General features: G+C 39.9%; 1 non-coding gene across 1 annotated transcript; it reads right to left on the reverse strand.

The window, feature by feature from the left end:
- Window positions 1-5,487: 5,487 nt before the first annotated feature.
- Window positions 5,488-5,619, reverse strand: LOC127187274 (small nucleolar RNA SNORA17). Its single transcript, XR_007830434.1, has one exon. It is a non-coding gene; the product is annotated as a small nucleolar RNA SNORA17 (small nucleolar RNA).
- Between the last annotated feature and the right edge of the window lie 1,566 nt (window positions 5,620-7,185).

The following is a 7,185-nucleotide window of genomic DNA, read 5'->3' on the forward strand; positions in this document are numbered from 1 at the left end:
CTGAAGCACATTGACAGAAGTCAGTGAGCATTTACCATATTAACATCTGTTGGGCAGCTATTCCAACCCAGGCACTGTGGGAATCCCTGGCACAGAAGAGGCAAAGAAGAAAGAAGAGACAGCTGTGTTGGAAGGCTCACAGTGAAGGGGAGTTTGTATGCCCATTTGGCGCAGCCTAGATTCACAGTTAGGCAGAGCTGTTGTCCTGTACTGTCAAGAGTCATTGACTCCCAGAAAAATCCTTCTGTTAACAGGCAGAAAAACCCATGTCCATAATTCTGCGAGGCAAAGGAGTGATGTCAGATTGCATGGCCACCTGGACATGATGGAGCTCCTTTGTGGATCACAGAACAGCAAAGGACTGAGCATTGTGATGGGGAGTTATATGTTTGACAAAAATGATAACCCATTTTACTGGAATAGCTTCCCTTACATAGTGAGATTTGGGGCATCAAAGTCAGGTCACGAGAATGTAGCGTATGTGGAGGATGATGGGCAAGGGGTACCGGAAATGGAGACTGGTCCAATAGAGTCAACATTTTCCCATGGAGAAGCAGGCTGTTCTGCAGGCTCATCCAGAGAACACAGGTCTACAGGTCTTTTTGCAGCTTTTGTCCCTTAGTGTAAGGTTTCTACTTTTTCCTTATTTGGCATCCTCTCACAACACCTTCCAAGATTACAGGTCTTAAAGCCCAGAACCCAAGAATGAGCCATTTCATGGAACAAAGAGGAATTAAGGGTGCAGACTGAATTAATACAGCTGGAGGTGATCCTGCCCTAGGCCCAACACACCCATAATGCAGAGAGAGACAACGTGTCAGAACCAGAAGATGACTGTGAGGAACTCACCCAGCCATCTCTGGTGTTGAAGTACCAAGGACTGTGAGAGTTGTGCAAGTGCTGAGGCAGGCAACAGAACAAACTCAGAAGTGCCGCTCATACATTCATTTGCATTCTATTGCCCATTTAGAATATCTTGAATGTGTGGGAGAGCACGTGACCTTCTTTAAGACCAATAAAAGTTACAAGAAGGAAATAGAATAGAGCCAATGCTACTGAGAAGAAATCCAACAAATACGGGAAATATACTGCTAGATAAATACTCCTATTTACTAGCAAACTTGATATTTTCTAGCTATTATATTTTTTATTTCTTTTGTATACAGGGCTACATAAGGCTACTTTCATTCAAGCATATAATTTTCTTTGAATATATTTCCCCCCACGTCTGATTACCCTCCCTCTCTTACCCCTAACATCAGTCCCCTTTGTTTCCATAAACACTTTAGATTCTAATTTCATGTCATCTGTATAAATGTAAATTTATATATCTATAAATTCTAGATCCCATAAATGAGAGCAAAGGTGATATTTTTTTCTGAGACTTAATTTGCTCAATATGTTTATCTCTAATTTATTCATTTTTTCTACAAATACCATAACATTATTTTCTTTCTCTCTCTCTCTCTCTCTCTCTCTCTCTCTCTCTCTCTCTCTCTCTCTCTCTCTCTCTCTCTCTCTCTCTCTCTCTCTCTCTCTCTGCTTTGTTTTTCAAGACAGGGTCTCTCTGTGTAGCTTTGATTGTCCTGGACTCGCTTTGTAGACCAAGCTGGCCTTGAACTCACAGCAATCTGATCCACCTCCCTCTGCCTACCAAGTGCTGGGATTAAAGGCGTGCACCACCACCGCCTGACCATATAACATTATTCTTTATGGCAGAAAAATATTCCATTCTTTATTCAACCCTCTGTTGACTAATAGCTAGTGAATAGTGCTCCAAGAAACATTGGTATACAAGTATCACTGTGACATGTTAATGTAGAGTTTTCTGAGCAAATGTTCAGGAGTTGTACAGGAGGATCACATGATGGGACTTGAATAGCTGGGTCACATGGTAGAAATTGAACAGTTGGGTTATGTGATGGGGGTTGATGTTGAACCTGTAGATTGCTTTTAGTAGTGAAGCCATTTCTATGATGTTAATTTTTCAATCCATGAGCATGGGAGCTTTTGTCTTGTAGTGCCTTCTTCAGTTCTTCCTTCAGTGTTTTCAAGTTTTCACTCTAGAAGCATTTCACTTCCTTGGTTAGGTTTATTTCTACATATTTTTAGGCAATTGTGAATGCAACTGTTTTTCGAATTTCTTTCTCAGCATATTTGTTAGTAGTAGATATAATTTTATCAGATTTAAGAGTTTCCTAGTGGAGTCTTTAGAGTCTTTCAGGTAAGGAATCATATCATCTACATGTTGACTTTTAGTTTTGCATTTTTTATTTCCCTCTTTTGTCCAATGGCTCTAGCTAAGATGTAGGCAGTGTATTAAATGAGGATGGCACAACATAGGCTGTGCACATGTCAACTGAGCTGTGTTCTCTCCACAGTTTCTCTGACTTTTATTATGAAGGAATGTTAGATTTTGTTTAAAGTCTTTTCTGCATTTATTGATACAACTATGTGATTTTTTATTTCTCTCCTTGAGTTCATTTATTGCATTATGTATATTTATTGATTAACATATTTGAAACAGCCCTGAATTTATATAATGAGGCTGACTTGATTGTGGCAAATAATCTTTTTGATGCATTTTTTACTTCTGTTTGCAATTATGTTGTTGGGAATTTTTGTATTTGTGTTCATCAAGGAAATTGGCCAATAAATTTCTTTTTATGTGTGTCATTTTTTTTTTACTTTTATTGAATGTCTATGATTTATACGTCATGTACCAAAATCCCTCTCCTCCCCCCAGTAAAATAAAACAAACAGACAAACAAAAAAATCTTGTCCCAAAAGCTGTAGTGTATCACGTAGTATACTACGTGGCCTTTTGTCCACATATGTTTACTTTCAAATGTTCACTGCTATGAGTCATGGTCTGGTTTGAGGCCTACACTATCATTACAGGATCCTCACTGGGACTGCTGTTGGATATCCCACTGTTGCTGTGTGTCAAGGAGATTCTTAATCTTTGAATCTGCATGTCAGGCCCCTGCATGTGTTCCAACAGGTTATACATGGGGTAGATGTTGGGGTGAGGTTCACTCAGAGCCCTGGATCAGGGCCTTGTCCTCAGGGCAGGGCTCGCTTTCCTGCTCCCTTGTCATCAAGGGCAGGTTTTATGTGTATCTTTATTTGGCCTTAGTATCGGGGTGATATTAGCTTCATAGCAGGATTTTTCCCTTTCTGTTTTATTAAATCATTTGGAAAATGTTGGTGTTAGTTCATTCAAGATCTGGTAGAATTCACCTGTGAATCTATCAAGACTTGGAATTTTTTTATCTAATAATTTTTTTTAATTAATGCTTCAACATCGCTGCTTGTTTTCTTTCTACTAAATTATCCATCTTGGTTTAATTTGGGCAGGACATACATTCTAGAAATTCATTCATTTCTTTAGTTTTACCAATTTATTGGAATATAACTTTTAAGAAAATTTCCTAATATTGGGACTGCAGAAATTGCAATAGTTGAGAGTACGTGCAATGCCTGAAGAGGATCTAGGTTTGGTTCCCAAAACCTGTATGGTAGCTCATAACCATCTGTAATTCCAATTTCTGAGGATCTGATGTCCTCTTTTGGCCTCCACAAACACCAGACAGGAACATGGTGCAACACAAAGATGCAGGCAAAACATTCATAGACTTCTAAAATGAAATATTTTTTAAAATGATATGCTCCAGTGATTTTATTATCATCTGTTTTAATGTCTTAATTTTCTTTGGGTCTTTTTAAAAAATCTTTTAGTTGCTTTAGCTAAAGGTTTGTCGGTCTTGTTTTTTATTTCCAAAGAACTAATTCTTGGCATTGTTTATTATTTGATTTTTTTTTCATCTCCATTTTACTGATTTATTTCTGGATCTTGATTATTTCTTCCCTCTTACTGATTTGAGGTTTGGCTTGTTCTCATTTTTTCTAAGAGTCTAGGTGTGTTTTAAGTTATTTACTTTGAAATCTCTTTGCTATTTTAACATAGGCACTTACAGCTCAGAATGCCTCTCCTAGTAAAGCTTCCATTGTAGTCTGTAGGTTGGTGAGCAATTGTTCCCCATTTAATTTCTACAGTGGCCAATTCATCATTCAACATGTATTGTTTGCTCTCCATGAGTTTGTGTATGTCATATAGTTTCTCTAGCTTTCCTCCCTGCAGTCAGACTGAATGCAAGAAATTATTTCAATTGTTCCATCTTGTTGAGACTTGTTTGTGTCCTATTACATGATCTATTTTAGAGAAAGCTCCATGGGCCACTGAGAAGAATTTGTATTCTGCAGCATTTGGATGGAATTTTCTATAAACGTGTCTTAGGTGCATGTGATCTATGATCCCATTTAATTCAGATTTTTATATGTTTATTTTTGTCATTGTCATTGGGACAACCTGTTTGTTGGTTATTGACATCACTTGCCACTCACTTCCATTGTGTCTGGATTAACCTGTGTTATCTCCTCTGAATAATTCTGTTTTAGAGTCTATTTGGTCAGCTACTAGGACAGCTTCTCCCACTCGCTTTCCACTTCCTTTTGCTTGTACTTTTTCTCATCTTTTCACCCTAAGGTTCCATTTGTCTTTAATGTTTGGTATATTTCTTGAAGGAGCCTTTATTCCTGTCATTTTGTTGATTTTTCACTGTTTAGCATCTTCCTGTTCCTTAACTACTCAGGACAATTTATTCCTCCATATGTTTACATTTCTCTTCAGTATGAAGGATCCCTTTAATACTCTGATCTAGTGTCATAAATCTTTTCAGGTTGGTTTTATCATGAAATTTTTTTCTTTTTCATTTATTTGTCACATTTTAGATTTGCTGCATTTTAGATTGGATTGGCAATCGCTGTCTTTCAGCATTTAAATGCATTGCTCTATACACTCCTGGCTTTCAGGAGGTTTGTTAAGAAATATGCAATAGACTCTATGTAGTATGCAGTAATAGTGACAGGTCTGGTGGATTTCCATATCCAATATTAGAGACTCTGAAAAAGAGTTCTCCTGCTCTGGCATCAGCCCATCTCACCCACAACGCCCAGGTAAGGGGTGGGGTCAGTTCTGAACAGTCCTCAGATATCAACATATCCCAGTGCAACCCAGACCAGGGGCACCTGCCTGGCCTTTGGTGGTAACAGATCCCTGCTGCCACAGGGCCACAGACCTAGACGTGGCCCCAGGTGACAACACAGGCAAGGACCCCACCACAGTCCTAGGTAGCATTGCTGCCTACTTGTACCAGGCTGTTCCTTACTACCATCAAGTCTTCAGTTCTGTCTTTCTTTATTGTGCCCCAAACCGTCTGTTTCTTTTTCACTCCCATTTCTCCACCACTTACTTTTTCCTCTTAGTGGCTCTCAGAGTCTCTGAGTATCTGGTGTTCCCTCAGGAGTGCTATGCCCTGCTTGTGAATTATGGCACTGTGCAGGAGTCATCTCAGACATGGTCTGCCCCACAAGGCTTGCGTAGTTTTTGACTGGTGGTCATCTCAGGCTTGCTTTTTTTCAGAGACTGTTAGGCCACCCTTCATTCAGATGTTCATAGGTCAGAACACCGAGTGTAGACATAGCCTCTCTCCTTTCTGCCACACACTGACACACATATGACACAGCAGCCATACCTGCAACACCTTTATGGGCAGGTCTTTCATGTTTTTTTTAACTTCTCTTCTTATCGTTATATAATTTTATTGACATGCCTTCCCTTTATTTTCTAATTAGATTTTTCTCTTGCTCTTTTCTCTCACACATTCTTTTTGTTCTCTTCCCTTCTTTTTCTGTTTTACTTATCTTTTCTTCATCTTTCTATTTCCTCTTCTCAAACTCTACTTTTCTCTTTTTTTAACCATAATTAATAGTTTATTCTATATTTTTGGCACTTTTTCCAGCTCTTGCCTGCATGCTACTTGCTTTTAGTTAAATTTTGTCATATCTCTGTATCTTGTTTGTTTTGATGCTGTTGTTCTGATGATCAGAAAATAAGATATCTACATCATATGATAATTAAAATGCCAAGAATAAAGGAAAGAGAAAGAATACCAAAATTTCATTATTTGCAATATAAAAATGCCATGTAACATATAAACTTTATAAAAATAGTTGACCTTTCAAAGAAGGAAACCAAAGAAACATCAGGGTTACTTGGTTTCCACCAGAACTGAGTGATAAGATCCTCCTGATACCACATGCTTTGTTTGTGGGCCCTAAAGACATAAAGCTAAAATGTAACTGGAAGCTTCTTCTTGGAGTCCATCTTTCGTAGAGGTCTTACTAAGATTTTGACCCTGTGTGCTCCAATACTGATCTGGAAGGCAAGATAGGACCACTGGTACTATGGTGGCTTGATTGTCATACAGATAAAAAACTGATTTCTGATTGGACTAGAGACTTGTTCTATGAGAGGGAACTCATATTCTGTATTGTAACCTGGTCAAAACCTATGGCTGGTGAGACCATTTGTCCTACTACTATTATTTTGCTAAACAGATAGGTCAGGATTCTTCTTTTTACTGTGGGTGGTAGTGAAGGCAGAGACTCATAACAGGTCAAATTGCTGAGTGCAGAACTGAGGAGACAGATCAAAAGAGCACGTGTTAAAAACCACAAGAACTGGGGATTCCAAGATGGTGCCGACCAATAAGCCATGTATCTGATCTACTCCGAGGAGACCAGGGACATAAGTAGAGCCACAGATTGCTGGACTTTGAGAACTGTAGGTGAGTGGGGCCCCAACAGCCACAGACCAAATAGGGGGCCTACCCCCCTGAGACAAACAACATCCCGGAGGTGCTAAACGCACTCCCCAAACTCTGGAATAGAATCCACATGCAAACGGTAGCCAGCATATAAAGCACAGACTCGCAGTTTGGGGAGGGGATTTTCTGGAGTCCCCAGCCAGAGGAGTCTCAGTGAAGAGGGTGAATCTGCCCTAGGATTCCTCCTTCCACACCACCCCAAACTGCAGAGGTCACCGCAGTGGAAACACAGGTGGTGGGACCCAACAGAGACAGCTAAAGTGGGACTGCAGCTTGCTGGCCATCCGGGGCCCAACCTAACACCAATCACAGCGGGACTGAGCCTGCAAACAGCGGCAGTGAGAAATCAGCTTGGACTGCTTCCACAGACCTATCGGGAGACGTGGGTCTTGCCTAGAGCGGTAGCTGAGCATCACAGCTGTGCAGGAAGACCTGGTTCCGTGGGCGACCGCCA

This window comes from Acomys russatus, chromosome 3 (genome assembly GCF_903995435.1).
Source record: "Acomys russatus chromosome 3, mAcoRus1.1, whole genome shotgun sequence".
Classification (NCBI taxonomy): domain Eukaryota; kingdom Metazoa; phylum Chordata; class Mammalia; order Rodentia; family Muridae; genus Acomys; species Acomys russatus.